This window comes from Gymnodraco acuticeps, unplaced genomic scaffold (assembly GCF_902827175.1).
Source record: "Gymnodraco acuticeps unplaced genomic scaffold, fGymAcu1.1, whole genome shotgun sequence".
In the NCBI taxonomy this organism is placed as follows: domain Eukaryota; kingdom Metazoa; phylum Chordata; class Actinopteri; order Perciformes; family Bathydraconidae; genus Gymnodraco; species Gymnodraco acuticeps.
This window is the reverse complement of record NW_022992344.1, coordinates 1,518,471-1,531,818: the sequence shown is the minus strand read 5'-3', so window position 1 is coordinate 1,531,818 and position 13,348 is coordinate 1,518,471. Positions and strand designations below refer to the sequence as shown.

The 13,348-nt window shown below is 41.1% G+C and overlaps 1 protein-coding gene across 1 annotated transcript in view; it reads left to right on the top strand.

Moving 5' to 3' along the window:
- dnah7 (dynein, axonemal, heavy chain 7) overlaps positions 1-13,348 on the top strand; it is a 153,894-nt gene that overhangs the window by 36,319 nt on the left and 104,227 nt on the right. The window lies entirely within an intron of this gene.

Here is a 13,348-nt window from a genome sequence, read left to right as displayed (position 1 = left end):
TCGCTCGCGAGAGGCTATGCGCTCGCTCGCGAGAGAGACAGCCCTCTTGCTCGCTCGCGGGAGTGTCAGCCTCACTCGCTCGAAGAGTCTGTCTACGCGCACGTGGAAAGTTTCTGGCACTTTGGGGCGGAGCCACTGGACTTTGATTGACAGCTGCAAGGAAGCCCGGAGTTGCCAGGTTTGATAAATGCCTGAACTATCAAGAGCCGAGGAATGACAGCTGCAAGATCAGTTGGACGAGATTGAATGGTAAAGTTGTCCATAAAAAACTATTACATTCGTAAAGTGTACAGCTAATATATATATATATATATATATATATATATATATATATATATATATATTAACTAATTTGATATAAAACAATATATTTTTGAGTGGGCTGTATCTGTCGAAAACTGCTAGCTACTGTCTGCTGTATGCACCTCCCTTACGAAATGAACTATAGTATTACTATAGTATACTATAAGAGTTGTATAGTGTCCTATAGTAAGTGTGTAGTGTTCTGTAGTATTTTTCACCAGCTATTGTATTACTATAGTTTTTTCTGTAGTGCCATAGTAGCCCTATAATATTTCAATAGTAATACTATGTATGTAGATCTTTGTAGTATTCCTATATTATTTTAAATAGTATAACTATAGTATAATATATTGTGTTTCTGTAGTTGTTTTTTAAACACACTATAGAACACTCCTAATAGCATGATATTGTCATAGTGAATGCATATTATTACTATAGTGTTTGTAAAAGTATTACTATAGTGTTTTTGTTGGTGTTTCCGTATTAAGACTATAGTATTTTAAATAGTACTACTATAGTATAACATATAGTGTTTCTGTAGTTGTTTTTTAAACACACTATAGAACACTCCTATAGTATGATATTGTCATAATGAATGCATATTATTACTATAGTGTTTGTAAAAGTATTGCACTCCTAGAATTAATGTCATTTTTTTATATCAAATTAATTGATATATATATATATTAGCTGTACACTTTACGAATATAATAGTTTTTTATGGACACATTTACCATTCAATCTCGTCCAATTGATCTTGCAGCTGTCACTCCTCGGCTCTTGGTAGTTCAGGCATTTATCAAACCTGGCAACTCCGGGCTCTCCTGGCAGCTGTCAATCAAAGTCCAGTGGCTCCGCCCCAAAGTGCCAGAAACTTTTCAAGCGTGTGTAGACAGACTCCGCGAGCGAGTGATGCTGACACTCCCGCGAGGGAGCAAGAGGGCTGTCTCTCTCGCGAGCGAGCGCATAGACTCTCGCGAGCGAGCGCATAGCCGCTCGCGGGGGTTTAATCTGCCCGCGAGGGTCATTTCATGCGCGTGTAAAAGCACATTTTCCGCTCGTGAGTAGCTTGTTTTGCGCGCTAGAATATTGACCCAAATCTGACTCCATAAACGCGCTACTTTTATAATTCAGTAATCACACTACAGTTACTAACATTGCCCCGACACGCGTTACTTCGTTACTTACTAAAATCAGTCATAATCACACTGACAGACAAGAGGGGTTTCCGCCGCAGGTTTATATGTACGTAATCTGCGCGATTTGCGCGTCCACATCTCCACGTGCAGTGCTGCATAAACATGGCTGAGTCAGCGATAACTTTCGAGGGGTGGAGGTATGCCCATTATTTTGAGTTCGTTCGAAGAATAGACAGGAATGTGACGGTGAGGTGCAAACTGTGTCCAGGCCAGAAGCTGTTATCCACTGCTGGAAACACCACACCTCAACAAACACCTGCAAAGAACACATGCTAAGGTGAAGCTAACGCACAGCTATTTGTTGTTTGTTTATATCACGTAGTCTGTTCTTCCTCTCTGTCTTCCGGTTGTTGCCTGTTTTGAAAGACGAATACACACTACCGCCGCCTGCTGGTAAGGAGAGTTATTGCCACTCACGCATGCGCAGTTCGTACGTACTCGGCGAGTAAAGTAACGAGTAAAGTAACGAGTTACTTTATGGAGAGTAACGAAGTAGTGTAATATATTACTTTAAAAAAAAGTAATATGTAATATATTACATTTTTTTAGTAACGACCCCATCTCTGGTTATCACTGCACCACTCTACTGTGTGTCTAATAATCATTACGTTTAGTCAAAGTAATACGAGGGAAACATTATTTTAAATACTGGCTTCAATCAGCTGCTCAACTACCTTAATATGTTCAGACAATCAGGACGTTTTTTATATTGTTACCTGCTGTGTGAATTTAATCAGAAATAAGGCACGCCATTTGATGTTGACATTGTGTTTCTTCGTAAGGTAATTATGTCGTTTTAAAGCACAGAAGATTATCAAACATTCATACACAGTAATATGCAGGCAGCTTCGGTACAGCTCACTGTTTCAGAACACTGATCAAAAGAAAAGTTAAAGCAGTGTGCAAGGGCTCTGACATGTTCTTCACATTAGCAACTCCTATGGCTAGGGAAGACGTTTACGTTTTTGTCTATTTAAAGTCTCCAAAGTTTTAATTCATACAAAATATATATTATCTGGTAGTGTGGACATTTGTTACAGATCATTTGAACATTGCCTGGCAATTATAAATCATAGTGAAAAACATGAGACGTGTTTTAATTTTTCAAGCCTAACTTGAGTTGATTTCATGTATCTATAGAAAAAAAATCATCAATGAATCTTTTTATATGTTTAGAAACAGAGGGAATACCAATTGCTTAACATAAGCATTTACACACAATACAAATATATAAATAAAACAAACACAACGGAAATATATAGTTGATAAGTGAAAGAAGGTAATTAAACAATGTAAATACAGAGGATGTACTGTGTACGTGCAGAAGTATAATAATAAAATATAGTTAGATCACTTCTGGAGAAAGCAAAAGTGAAGATGATTGAAGCGCGAGTGACTTGATTTAAGATAACTTAGGGTGGGGGCAGACTTCAGATATTCAGAAGGTTTTTCCAAGATGGACCTTGAATAGAAGCTAAAAGTTGCTTTACATGTTTTGTTTTGACCCTGGGAAGGCAATACAATGTTTGCACGGAATGTATACCGAGTTCACAAACTAGAAAGATGGCTGAATTACAAAAATGACATTTTAGGGAGCAAAAACAACAACACCTTTTGCCTTTTAGTTTGAGCTTTCTTTGAAATGTTTTCAGCTAATAATGGGAAGTATTCAATACTGTAGGTTCATATTAATATTGAATGAAAGAAAGCTAATCAGTTGCTCTACTAGTTTCCATCCTTTAGTCTCAAGCCCTCACTAGGGGTCACCAAAGCTTCACAGGGGTCCGTGAAGAAAACTAATCCCTGATGAAATATTCACAGGAAATACTCTGCGTTGAAATCAGTGGCGTAGCCAGGAATTATTGTGTGGGTGGGCCTGGAGAAATGTAGGTGGGCCAGGGGGAGACATATTAAGCGTGGGGTCTGAGCTGAAACTTCATTAATGATTTTAATGATTTTTTAATGCACTAATAGAACATAAGCATAAATTAGCAGTGAAAACAAAAACATAGGCACGGCGGCCTCAGAATGTGAGTAAAACTGACATCCACATAGGGATGGGTATCGTTAAGGCTTTAACGGTATACTACTTTTATCGATAGCGCTTATGCTTATGCTCCAGGTTCAGTACCAACCACATCATAAAGTACACGGACGATACAACAGTGGTGGGACTCATCAGGGACAACAACGAACAGGCCTACAGGGAGGAGGTGAAACATCTGACAGACTGGTGTAACACCAACAACCTGATCCTGAATGTCGATAAAACAAAAGAGATCATTGTCGACTTCAGGAACAAAAAGCACTGTCACCCACCACTCCACATCAACGGCACAGCAGTGAAGACTACAGACAGCACCAAGTTCCCGGGGGTGCATATCACAAGCAGTCTAACCTGGTCCACTCACACGACATCACTATTTATGAAGGCACAGCAGCACCTACACTTCCTGCACAGCTCCCCCCTCCCATCCTCACCATGTTCTACAGAGGAACCATAGAGAGCGTGCTGACATCTCCATCTGGTCGAGAGACTGCAACGCCAGAGACTGGAAGTCTCTGCAGAGAGTGGTCAGGACAGCATAGAAGATCATCGGAGTTTCTCTCCCTCCCATCAGAGACACCGCTCAGAAACGCTGCCTGACAAAAGCCCAGAACATTTTGAAAGACCCCACTCATCCTCACCATGCTCTGTTCTCCCTGCTGCCCTCCAGCAAGAGGTTCCGCAGCATTAAGAGCAGAACAGCCAGATTCTGCAATTTTTCCCCCAAGCCATCAGACTGCTGAACAGCAAGTTGACCAGTAACATAAAGATGACATTACGCTGTGTAAAGAGCACATATTTGTTATATATTTTATATTTTAAACGCACACTTTATCTTTAATTTTATCAGCACCACGTCACTATTATTTATTTATATGTACAATTTTAGCAAGTTTTTATATTGTCCTGTTCCTGTAAGCCAGTACAACGAAATTTCGTTTTAATAGTACACTGTGTCTTGTTGAAATAACAATAAAGTATGTCTATGTCTTATCGATCCGGTCCTTTAACATTACTTTTATCGGTTCTTTTGGAGAAAATAATTAAACTAATTAAACAAATTGTGAACAAAACTAACATTGCTTTTTATTTAAATTAAATAAATAATATTTCACATCAAAAGAAACAACAATGTTTTAACAAATCGTATTAAATAATCTGATAACAGAATTGTAAACAGAATAGCTGAAACTTTAACAAAATAAATAACTCAGTTTCCTCTAATCATTAACCCATGTTTGTATCATGGAGTTAACTCCGTGTGTTGCTGCTAGCATACATGACACCTGACGTGGAACCGTTCCTCGTGGACGGGGCTACAGAGCTGCTAGAAAGACAGTCGAACCCGGTGCATTCCTCCGTCTGGATGTGGAGCACCTTTGATAAATGTTTAGAGAAATTGCTCGTGTTACCGCCCTTACATGATAAACTGTTATTCCACTTTTGGTAACGAGTATTGTCCACATCGACACGGCTATAGTTTAACCACACCTCGGAGCGCGTTCTCTCCGCCATCTCCTCCGTGTGTGTGTGTGTGTGTGTTGCTGCATGGAGCAGCTGCGTGTGTGTAAACTGCCCCGCCCCCTCGCACACAGACGGGGGAGAAAGATCTCTTAAACGGAGTTGGCGACACTCAAACTGCAATGTAATGTTTGTGTAGCAATAATACATACAACATATATCGGGGCACAGGTTGTTTATCCTTGACAGTCGCACAGTGGGCACACACTGAGTGTTTTCATATTCAGCAAATGTGTACACGCTAAACTGCATACCTCAAGAAGAAATAATACTTTCATTCACTCACGGCAAAAGTTACTTTACTTACTATAAAAACTCACGGTAAAAAAATGCACTCCCTATTCCTATATCCAGAATACGTTTTATTGGATCCAGGCTAGAAACATGTTTATTTCTGCTGTAAAGTTGGGCATTTTAACATGGGGGTCTATGGGAATTGCTCCTTTTTGCATCCATCCCCTGTCGGCCACTAGATGAACTGCAGTTTGTGGCACTTCCTTCTGGGCTTCCCGGCTCTGCGCTATGAAGCGCTGATTGGCTGTGGGTGGGCCAGACGTGCATGTGGGTGGGCCCAGGCCCACCCGGGCCCACCCACAGCTACGCCGCTGGTTGAAATAACTCTAGTCACTTGCTATACACCAAATTCCTGCAGTTATTGCTTTCACTGTTTTGGTTGATTGTAGAATGAATCTGTTTTGTTTATGTTATACAATAAATACATTACAAAAAGTACATGGACCATGTCACCTAGTCAGTTAACTTAATGATAAAGAAGGAGTCCCTTGAGGAAAATGTTTGTGAACCACTGATTTACACTTTGATCTTTTTATGCAACCCCAGTTCCTTGCCATGTTCGAAGCTAATCAGTCTCACTCCCCACACCATGTAGGCCAGCCATAGGAACAACTAACCCCAGGCATAGGCGTGCACTGCATCACAATCTTGACAAAGAACACATCCCTTCATCTCGTCTATGGCATTGATCAGCAGTGCATGAAATTGGAATCATCTCAACTCTATATACCAAAGAAAGGAGTGAGCAAAAAGGCAGGCAGCAACAGAGAGGCTCTCCTACCCACAATTCACCTGTTAATATCAGATCAACCACAGGGAGCTGCTCACGATCCACTGATCCTCCAGCAGCACCTTACAACTTTGTTTTTAGTTTTCTTTTTGATTTACTGCCTTCTTCAATATATAATGTATCTTCTGTATTACTGCATGCATTGCAGAAAAAGACGTATGTCTATGAACCCTTTCTTTAAAATGTGTTGCACCTCAAATCTTTGCCCCCTCTAATGAGCTGAGGCAGCGAGACACAGTTGACCATCTGAGCTCATGGAGAAGATGATTGACATATTGTTTACTAATAGAGCCAGAAATAATAAGACAATAGTAGTCAGCAAAAGAATAGCGTACTTAATATTGCACTCATGCCCATGCAGATATAAAGCTCTGCAGGGTTATATTTGTACAGGATGTCAAGTGTGTATGTTAGAGGCAGCTGTGGCTCGATGTAGTTGAAGTGATAGAATGTAACTGAGCTCCTTTAAGTACTGTACTTACGTACTATACTAGGTACTTGGGTATTTTCATTTTATGCTACTTTATACTTCTACTCCACTGCATTTCAGAGGCAAATATAGTACTCTTCTCTGCACTACATTTATTTAACACTTATATTGTTGTATAGTTACTTTTTACATATAAAAATACAAATGTTAAAGAGGACCTATTATGCTAATTAGGGTTCACATTAGTATGTAGTGTCTCTCCTGTGACATGTCTCCATGCTTTAATGTTCAAAAAGCTCTTTATTGTTCTCATACTGCCTGTGCTGCAGCACCTCTTTTCACCCTCTGTCTGAAACCAGAGCCCAGTCTGCTCTGATTGGGAGTGTGCAGGAGAGAAACTCCCTCTGGAGGGAACACAGGGATGTTAGCCTTTGCAGTGCATTTACATGCACAAACAACAATATAGCACTCTACAGCAAAGGGAAAACCCTAAAAAGCATAATAGGGCCTCTTTAAATAAGTATTCGCTCCACATTGACGGACTACAACATTAAACTTCTCTTACATGTATTTGTTGCAGATAGAGTACTTTTTAAAAAATACTTTAAAGGTCCCCTATTATGCAAAATCCACTTTTTCATGTATTTCATACATAAATAAGTGTCCCCCTGTGTACAGAGATTCGGAAGGTTTCAGGAAAAAAGATTCTCTCTCTTTTTGTCTTGATCCATCTATTTAAAAACCTGATTAGGCCACTGTGATCAAGCGAAACACTTGAGAGACATGTTTTTTTATACATCTGAGACCTTTAATTTATTGTTGATAAAGAGTATAATAGGGGACCTTTAAGTACATTTAGCTGATAATTCTTCTGTAATTCTACTCGGGTAACATTTTAAATACAGGACTTTTTCTTATAATGGAGCATCTGAAGAACATAGCATTTCGACTTTTACTTAAGGATCTGAGTACTTCTTACAACACTGGGTAGATGTTCCACCTCAAATCAGGAGGTTGTTGGTTCGATCCCCAGCCAATGCATTCAACATGTCCAAGTGTCCTTGTCAGTGGCGTTTCTAGGTGTACAAAACTGGGGGGGCAGAAAGAGGTCGGGAGAGAGAGAGAGAGAGAGGGGGGGGACAGAGAGAGGGGGGGACAGAGAGAGGGAGGAGAGAGAGAGGGGGGACAGAGAGAGGGGGGGGAGGAGAGAGAGAGGGGGGAGTGTCAAATTACATACTGAAGACCACAGGAGCAACACTGTGAGCGCATACATTTACGTACACAGCGTGGGGATGTCATAGTAATGCACCTTCATACATGGAGTAAAGGTCACCATCACAAAGTAATTCTTAACAATAACAACAACCGTAATGCTTTAGCATTAAAACACCATAGACTGTAAATATAAGGAAAACACAGACACTCATCATCGAGGTCACAATATCAATCGATCCAGCAGAGGCAAAACACAGAAGATCAACAAAATATATGACATAAATGAACTTACCAAAGCTGAAGGCTCACTTGAAAAGAAAAGCGGCAAGGCGGTCCTTCCTCTGACAGAATGTGTCTATCACTTTGGGGATGAAGTCCTGTAGTTGCTGGATCAACTGGCTTTCAATTGAAAGCATGGCCAATGCGTTAAGTCGCGGCTGTCCCATGGTGTTGCGAGTGAAAGTCTTTATCCTTTTGAGGGTGGAAAAGTTCCTCTCTGACTCGGATGTCGTCATCGGAGTTGTCACTATTATTTTGACCAAAATAACAGTCTCAGCAAACGTTTCCTCCAAGTTGTTCTCGTGAATGGATTTCAACAGAGACAGGGCAGTGTTTCCAGTGTGAAGCTCACTGTGGCGGTAGAGCGTGGTCAGCTCAGACTTCAACTTCTCCTTGTTTCCCAACGCAGGCCACAGTTTCACGGCGCAGTCAAGCTCAGGTGTAGGAAATGACAGGACATGCTGTGGGAAGAATGAGCTGTCAACAAGCTTTGCAGCGATCAAATGGTCACTCTGTGAGAACCTCTGTTCCACCTGTGAGATGACTGTGTCACAAGCCTCCTTCATCACCGGCGCTGTGCTGCTGACTCGTCGGCCTGGCTCGTCTGTTCCATCATGAGCAGTGGCGGCCAATGCATCAGTTTTCTGCCTCATTTTCTGAACATTTTCCTTGAAACGGCAGAGCGCGCTGTTGATCCCAGGTGCATCGATGCTTCGTTTTTGCAGAGTGTTGTATAGAACATCCACTTCTGGCATAAGCAACGAAAAAAACTCCAGGAGCTGCATAAATGCTCGGTCCCGCAGTTTCTTTGACAGGCCGTATGCCTCACTTATGGTGACCGCATCCCATCCTGGTTGTGCGCGTATATGCTTCATACACTGAAGTAGTGCATCTCGGGTCTCCCAAACCGCGTTCACAGTTCTGCTTTTAAAGTTCCATCTCACAGCCGGTGGCCGTGGGATGCGTCTCTGTGTTGCCTCTGCAAGAGCTGCAACACGTTTTGGAGCACCGGAGAAAAAAGTGGAAAAAGCAGTTAGATCTGCAAAAAACACCTTCAGGATGCTCATCCTTGCTGAACACAGTTGCTGCAGGGTCAGGTTCAGTTGGTGGGCGTAGCAGTGAACAAACTGAGCGTTTGGGTACGTCCCCTTCATCACCGTCTGTACCCCGCGCACGTTACCGCTCATGACGGCCGCCCCGTCATAGGTCTGAGCGATTAGCTTTTCTTTCAGCTTCAGGGGTTCCAGAACAGCCTTGATGCTGTTAGAGAGACCTACACCAGTGTTGTCCTTTACTTCCACAAACTCCAAAAAACGCTCTGTAACTGTGAGGTCAGGCATAATGTATCGCAGCACAATCACCATTTGCGATTTACAGGAGACATCGGTTGTCTCGTCGGCCTGAACGGCAACAAATGATGTGTTGTCCACTTGCTTGGCTATTTCCTCCCTGTACACATCATACATGCAGTCCAAGAGTTCATTCTGTATGGTGCTTGATGTCCCTTTGAAAACAAGCTGAGCTTCGTAGTGCCGTTGAAGCCTGGAATCGCCCTCACACATTGTCTCGAAAATTTACCTGAATATCCCTGGATTCAGAGAGTCCGCCGACTCGTTGTGGCCCCGCAGTGCTGTCTCACATTTCCCACACAGTTTAATACAGGTGATGATCCGACCAAGCACGTACCTGTTTTCTTCCACCTTCCTATTATGAGAATCAATGCCGCGTCTGTAGGCGCTGTCAATCTGAGCTGCAACATTCACCCTTCCAAGTAATCCCAATTTTACGGCATTTTCCAAATGACTGTTGCTGCTCTCATGCTTCATTGTCCTCTCCGAAAGATGCTTTAAGTCCTTGTAACCTGTCCTCGACCAAGTACCTTGATCTTCACCAAAAAGCAGGCAAGGAAAGCAAAAGAGGGAATTCTTCTGGATGCTCGCCGTTAGCCATTTCTTTTTAGCAAACCACTCAGCGTTAAACCCACGTTTAACTTTGCCCGCAGTCTGGACCATTTGGAAATCCGGTGGATGGTGGGCACCGAGGCGCTTTACCTCCAGTTTCTCTCCGAGACTAAGTGTCTCAAATGTGTGCTCCAGTAAATGGTCAACTTCATTCATTTTCTTTCAGTTTTTTACTTCTTTTAATCGCTGGTGATGTTAGCTATATGCTGCTCTCTCGTCTCCTCTTCAAACTACACGTGACGTTTCGCAGCACTGCACACGTGAGTACTTACAGCCAATCAATTCTGAATGATGTGAGATGACGTATGGTGGGGATGGGAGCACTATGCCCCTACGGTCATTATTTTTTTGCCACACACATTAAATAGAAAAATACTCTGAGCATGCGCAGTGTAGTTTTTACAATCACCGTTCACTTAGACTGTGAGAGGGAGGGGCAGGATCGGGTTTTGTCCCACATGGCTCTAAACAGCTCAAAACGGCACTCTAGACACTAATTAGAAGAACACAGACTAAAACAGAAATGTACAGACGAATCAGATTATTAAACATGACCTTAAAATATATTTTATATGTTTTTTTATTTATTTTTTAGTATTTTTTTGTAATCATTATTTGTAATACTTTCTTCTGACACTAGGTGGGGCTGTGCCCCACCTGCCCCTAATGACCCGCCGCCACTGGTCCTTGTGCAAGATAGTGAACCCAACATTGCTCCTGATGGCCAAAGGTGTGTAAATGTGGGTGAGTGTTAGCCTCTTTGAGCAGGGGCGCCTTCTCTGGCAGCCTCTGCCTCTGTATGAATGTGTGAATGCTGACTTATGTTAAAGCACTTCAAGTGGTCACAAAGAATGGAAAAGCATTATATAAATGCAGTCCATGTACCGTTTGTGTGTGTGTGTGTTTTAGATTCCAACAAAGACAAATGTTTTCTTTCGATAATGTATTTCCCCCACACAGATTGCAGAGCTGCCATATCAGCTATAGACAGTTGCTGTCCCCCATTGAAGCCATCTGTTTGGTGTATAAAACACACACACTATCAGGCACAATACAGATATTAGCGCATTGTTATCCCTTCATGTGCTCATAAATAGCTTCTGGCTGGCTCACTCAAAAAAAAGTTCTAACATTGTCCTGATGAAATCTATAAAGAGCTGGAATCACACTCAATCAGACACTCAATTTGCCGGTATAATTGTACGCCTCAATGAAACACAATGTCTGCGATTTAGCCTTTAAAGTCAGTTGCTTACCGTAGCTTGAGTATTTTCCACAGACTATTCCCTTAAAAAAAAAGAAAAACCTGATCTAAATGTTTTTCATCTCTCATTCATGCCATTTGTTTATTTATTTTATTTATTACATGCTGAGCCCAGGGGGAGGAAAAGTGGCTTTGGCATGAGTCAGCAGCCGCTGCTTCCACTCATCATAAGAAATCAATAGCAAATGTTGAGGGATCAAAAATAATTATTTTCTCATTCTAGATGCTCTCTGTGGTTTTAGTTTCAAAACAGCACTTCATTACAAGTATTTCAGTGGCTGAGCCTCCTTTGAATGGACAGTGACCTTTATATTTAATGCAAACCAGAAACTGTGCCAAGTCAAAGCAATGCTATACTCAGCTTCCTCCTCTTTGCTGCTTTCCCAGAGAGAATTTTATATTGCCAGTGAGTTATATTGCCACGATACACCATAACTGTAATGTCTTCTATTGTTGTCTTACAGCTGTACATGAACTTTTGAAGACATCCTATTGATTTTTAAATGGTTCTGTTTTGACATTACACGTTGCATGTTGCCAGGAGACGTGAAAAGTCTCAAGTAAAAAGAAACGGCTCAAGGCAAATCGATCGCATCAAACAAACATGAGAGCATTACATCCTTTTTGTAAGCTAGCTAATCAATACCAGCTGTTTCCCCTCACAGAGTTAGTGATGATTTAAAAACTGTAGAGCAACAAAACAAAGATGGTTTTATATTTCTCACCAGGAGAAGCAGAGCTGTTTTTTTTATCACTTTTGAGGGAGTTTTCCTGCCACACAACCCCCTCTGCCTGAAACGCCTCCATTGGACTCCTTTGTTTACTTCCGTTTCATAGTGACATCACTATGTAACACTCACTCGCGCTACGCTGTAGGTGATGTGCTAATTGGCGAGAAATCTTTAGGAGGTTGACCACTCACAACAGAGCCGGCCAGCTAACCAATCAGAGCAGACTGGGCTCTGGTTTCAGACAGAGGGTGAAAATAGGTGCTGCAGCACAGGCAGTATGAGAAAAATAAAGAGCTTTTTGAACATTAAAGCATGGAGACATGTCACAGTAGAGACACAAAATACTGATATGAACCTGAAAATGAGCACAATATGTCAGAATGTTATCGAAATTCTACAGACTCAATACAAATCCTTATTTGGTACAGAATCTCTTAAAAAACACACCATGATTATTTAAATGAGTGGTTATGTAAATCTTTTTTTTATTATTGCATTAAGTTGGGCTACACTAGCTCAGAATTTTGCTCATTTCTGCATTTAATTTTTATTACATTGATGTTCCTTTTGAGTAGGTTCCGCAATTCACTGTCTGACCTTGTAGATTAGGCTTTATATTTAGATTATTCCGGTTGGTGCCAAAGAATATTGAATTTTAATAATGATACAATTATATCATAGCTGAAATATTTCTGAGTTGTGAGACATGCCTCAGTATCTATTACTGTTTCTTCATAGATTTTTGAAGAGTGCTTTGTTTCAAGTGGGCCTCACTGTGGAGCATGGAGCACGTTTTGCTAAAGAAAGATATTGCAGTGTTTTAGTATTTCATTTCAAGGCAGCGATGGCAAAGCTTGTAGATCCAAAAGGTTAAATGCTTTTATGCATCACGTTGGCCACTTTGCAGAGAGGGTGCTACTCCTGGTGCAAAAGTCGAGATGTACCTGTCAGAGAAAATTGCTGCTTTCTCACATCCAGGCTTCAGTGACCCATTAGAGAAAGCTCAATTGAACTTGATTTATTCATAAGGCGTTTTTTACAAACAACAAAGTGCTTTACAAAGTAAAGTAAGTATCAATAAAAAGCAAGGAAATATTAAATATTGAAAACAAATTACGAAGTTGAATTAATTGTGGAAAATGCAAAAAAGGTTTGCAACAATTGGACGGCACTTAAAAAAGTGTAGTAATTTGTGGATAAAGTTGCTGTTTTTAATTTTAAATAGCTTAACCCTTAGATGCACGAGTGACTGGACCCTACACTCTTCCATAAGTGGGTCAAAAAGGACCCGTATTAGAATAATGTGTTTTTATG